A 4,812-nucleotide genomic window follows, 5' to 3' on the forward strand; every position below is an offset into this window, starting at 1 on the left:
AACAAATGACAGGGTTCGGAGGAGGAGTCAGTTTTGAGGTGAGTAGTAAAAGTTTATGAGCTGTATGTTTACCTGAGCTATTTGCATTTGCAATATGGTGGTTCCAGGTTTACTCGGCTGATCACGACATGTAACTTTTGCAGATTGATGGAGATTTAGAAACCACCATTGATGCACTAAAGATCCCATACATTTCCCCTTCCTTTGAAGGATGATCAGCCTGCAATTATGTCCGACTGGTACGTCTTTCATTTCTCTGCAAATATTTGGTTACTTCTAATTGATTGACATGGGAATATGATTAGAAAATAGAATTAGTATCACTGTCTATTTTCTATTGATTGAACTTTCAAGAGATAAATTGTTTTGTGTTGATACTGTTTGTAAACGGTGCAGGTGAATGGTTCAAAAACTTTCATGTTTGTTGGTCACAAATACCCACATAATAGTTCGTCCAAACTAATAATCAAGAAGTCATTTTTGAGTAAAGACACCAAAATTTGATTTCTGCTAATATAGTCTCTAGCTGTTTGCAATTATTTTACATTTCATATGATTTCTAAAGTCATTGCTGAATAATGATTGTATGTGGTTATGCAGTGCTTTTCTAATTGAAAATGTTTTTGACCAGGAAGAGGTAACATTGATATTATGTTCAGAATTTGTACTTGCTATCCTTCTCATCCCAGCTGCCTAACACCAGACAGTTTCTCCGTCCAACACCTGACAGTTTCCGTTGCTCGTCTGAAACAGAAGGTGCAATCTTCTCCACTGCTCAATCAAAGTGTGTTTTGTTAATCATCCATTTCTTCCCTTCAAAACTGCCCACACCTGACATTCGCTTCTCCTCTAGTGCAATCAAGGCAGCTTCATTAGTCACTGCAGCAAGATCAGCTCCACTTTAGATTCTCATAAGCTTCTTCTTGCCCAATTGCAATCAAATCTACATCCTCAGAGATGGGTTTATTCCTGGAAATGGCTTTTAAAATCAACCCCCGTTCTCTAGGACCTGGAAGAGGGACATACATATGTTTCCCTAGCCGACCGCGTCGTTTGATGGCTTCGCCCAACACCTCAGGTCTTCTTGTTGCACCAATCACAAATACACATTGCCGTTTATCAGCCCTGTCTAGCTCTATGAGTAGCTGGGTCAAAGGCTGCTCAACATTCCATCCCCTATCTTCTCCCCGCTTTGTTGCCCAAGCATCCAGCTCATCAATGGAAATAATGCATGGAGAACATGTTCGAGCACGACTAAATATTGTTCGAACTGCCCCGTGCTTGTTCAGACATTCTTTTTTTTTTTTTTTGCTGAGAAACACACCGTGCTTGTTCAGACATTCACGGCCCTTAATGTGTATGAAATTTGCTCCAGCCTCACTTGCTATAGCCTTGGCAATTAGAGTTTTACCACAACCAGTAGGTCCATAGAGCAAAAATCCTTGCTCCAAATTTACGCCAAATTCCTCTCTGTGTTTTATAGGGTTAACGATATACTGTTTGAATTCCTTTCTCAAGGGATCAAGCCCTCCAACATCCTCCCACTTAACATTAGGAATAGAAAATCCTTCAATTCTTGAAAATGGTTGAATCATTTTTACTGCATCCTCAAAATCACCCATGCTAATAGCTTCCAAGGGTAATTGCCTCCACCACTCTACATTATTGGCTTTCTTGCTATCAATCCATCTTGTCAATGCAAGATTACCAGCCTTGTCAACCAATGCTGACAAGTCAGCTCCAACATAGCCCGGTGTAGCTTTAGCAATTTCTGCAAGATCGAAATTACTACCCTTCTCAAGTCTAGCATTACCTGACAGCAAGGATAATATTTCAGTCCGTGCATTTTCATCAGGAAAACCCAAAGCAAACTCTCGATCAAATCTTCCAGGCCGTCTGAGAGCGGGATCTATAGCATCAGGCCTATTAGTGGCTCCAATAATAAGAACATAACCAGGTTTTCTCCTGGAAGCTGTTGAGCAGAATGATCAGTTGTTCCTAGAACTTGGTGCGACTCATTCATGCAAATCAATAGTTGTGTCACCATTTGTTTTCCGATAGCATCAACCTCATCGATGAATACAATAGAGGGAGAAGTTGCATATGCTTCTGAGAAGACAGCCCGTATGTTCGCACCATAAACCACTTGATAAAATGGAATTCCGGTTTCATTAGCAATAGCATGAGCAAGCATGGTTTCCCACATCCAGGTGGCCCATGCAACAAAATCCCAGAGATAGGTTTAACTCCCAGCAGCTGAGGCATCATCTCTGGATGGCAAAGTGGAACAAGTATCTCACTGATCAAATCATCCCGAATCCCATACAATCCTCCAATATCCTTAAACATTGGCCAATTCTTCTTGGATTCTTTATCTCCAACAACAACCTTTGAATAGTCCCCACTCAAATATCTCAATATACTTTGTGTCTTCTTCTTTGATTTAGTTTCAATTTCTGAATTCTGGAAGAAATTACCCCATTTCCTAAACATCAGACTTATTAAATCCCGAAGATGTTCAACAATTTCATCAACTAGGTTACGAAGCACAACGACTGAATGATTCATGTTAACAAAGTAGAAACCCTAGATAGCACAAAAACTAAATTAGGGTTTACCTGAACAATATAGCATGCCGAGAGTCGTTCGAAGATGAATTTGATAACTAAATTTCTAACACAGATAGGACTTACATAGCCGAAACACCAAACTAAACTTACAGTTGCCTTTTTGGAGGAGCTTTACAGTTTCCTTTTTATTTTATTTTCCGGAGGAGAGTGATCCTGATTTTAGTTAAAATCATAGTTGCCTTTTTGGAGGAACTTTACAGTTGCCTTTTTAGCTTTTGGAGGAGAGTGAATGAGTGATCCTGATTTTAGTTTTTAGTAACGAAACAAGGGGAAGGTCCACTCGGTCCGTTTCCTTGGCAAGAATTGATTTCATGGGCCTAAGAGCAGCTCCTATGGCTATGGGCGTTAGATAACTAAGCGCGCGCGTTCGAGACGAATACTGGAGTTTAAAAAAAAACGCGGGCGTTGAACAGACAATTGCGGACGTTGGACAGACAGACGTGGGCGCGGAAAGATCAATCGTGCGCTCAAACAATTCACGCCCAGTGCTATTTTTCAATCATTAACACTACTTCCTTCCATTTCTCGCCCATTAACTTTAATATAATAATAATAAAAAAAGTTTTAAAAATATAAAAGTGGTAAGACTTTTATAATATAATAATAAGTAAAAGAATATAAAAATGAAATGTAGCATGTGAGCAGTAGTAAAATCTCGGGAAAAGAAGTGCACTCAGCGTTTGTGGCATTAACGCAGGAGTTTGAAGTTCAAGCACCAGCGTTTTTCCTTCGGACGCCAGCGTTGGTAGCAATGGCGCTCGTTTTTACCACAGACGCGCGCTGGATGTTCCGACTCAATGTTCAAAGCAACAGATTTGTTGATTTGAACATCCATTTTTCATGTTTGTTCATTCCATAGTGGGAGCAAAATGAACAAACTCTGAGTTTGTTCATTCCATAGGAACTGCTCTAACTAATTTGGGTTGCCCAAAATTTGTAAACCGTAGGATCTTAGATAACTCATACAACGTGGGATCAATCTCAACAGTTTGTTTTTTTTTTCTTCATTAGCCTCTGTGAATAAACATCTATTGTACATACTACATTTTGGTAAGTATTTGTTTACAGTTGCAAAGTATATCTAGAAAATTTCTCAGGAACAGGGACGGAGGCACACAAGGACAAATGGGGTCCCTAGACCCCACTTGTTTTTCCAACTCAGTGTTAAATAGCTTGGTTTTTTGAAAATTTTGGTAACTTGTGGGGCTAATAAGATGGCACAATTGATATTTTCCCTGATATAGGGTTAAATAGGCAGACTTTTGAGAGAGGCTTTTGTTTTGGCCCCTCCACAGAGACGTCTTGACTCCGTCACTGCTCAGGAACCATGTACTACTCAAGTTGCATGTGATTACTGTGTCACGGCTCAGAGAGGTGTCTACATAGATGCAGATCATTTACTACTTGACAGTCAGTCTAATACTACATTTTTTTATGATGTCGGATTGGCAAATTATTTTAAGACTTTGCTGCTCATGTCCTCCAATAATACTGCTATCAAAGTCCCTTAAACGCCAAGATATAACAGAGGAGTTCTGGTGAAGAAATTTAACTGTGCGCCGAAAGTCACCTTGCAAAATGGGTTTTTGAACATTCGAGGGCTTTGCGAGATTACTGCCCACCCTAAAAGTATGCGCCTCAGCCACCAATGAATCATTCTGGTGAAGCAAGTCTGAAGCAGCCCCATCATGGTCGTAAGCAACTGCTGCCTCAGCAGATATCAGTTTGTGACTGGCTATACTGATGAGTTTTGAGATACACTTGATGAGTATTGTTTTCATAATTATTTGGACGAAAGAAGTTGCGGATGGTTAAGTATTTGGAATATATGGGTTATCTCATGTTTCCCTAAATTACTGGCATGCATTGTTGACTATTAGATGATCCTATCGTGGGTATCGTGGTGATATATACGTGTGTTTGTGTATTCTTAGAAGCTTTTGGAGCCACAAAAATTCACATACATATGACTAGAATTCCAAAAAACTAAACTTTCCTTTAAACCCAAACTTCAAAATGCGTTCATCGATGAATTAAATTAGAGTAATTTCTGAAACAAGTTGGTTTTGGTACGTTGAGATTATTAGTCCCACATTGTTGGACAATCTAAGATCCTGCGGTTTATAATCTTTTGGGCCTCTGCATTCATTGACAATTAGTTTTGAGTTGGATGCCCATATTC

General features: G+C 39.6%; 1 pseudogene; it reads right to left on the reverse strand.

Annotated features, from left to right (window-relative positions):
- Window positions 1-411: 411 nt before the first annotated feature.
- On the reverse strand, window positions 412-2,835 carry LOC113300380 (annotated as a pseudogene).
- Window positions 2,836-4,812: the final 1,977 nt, after the last annotated feature.

The sequence above is a fragment of the Papaver somniferum genome, chromosome 7 (assembly GCF_003573695.1).
Source record: "Papaver somniferum cultivar HN1 chromosome 7, ASM357369v1, whole genome shotgun sequence".
NCBI classification, from domain to species: domain Eukaryota; kingdom Viridiplantae; phylum Streptophyta; class Magnoliopsida; order Ranunculales; family Papaveraceae; genus Papaver; species Papaver somniferum.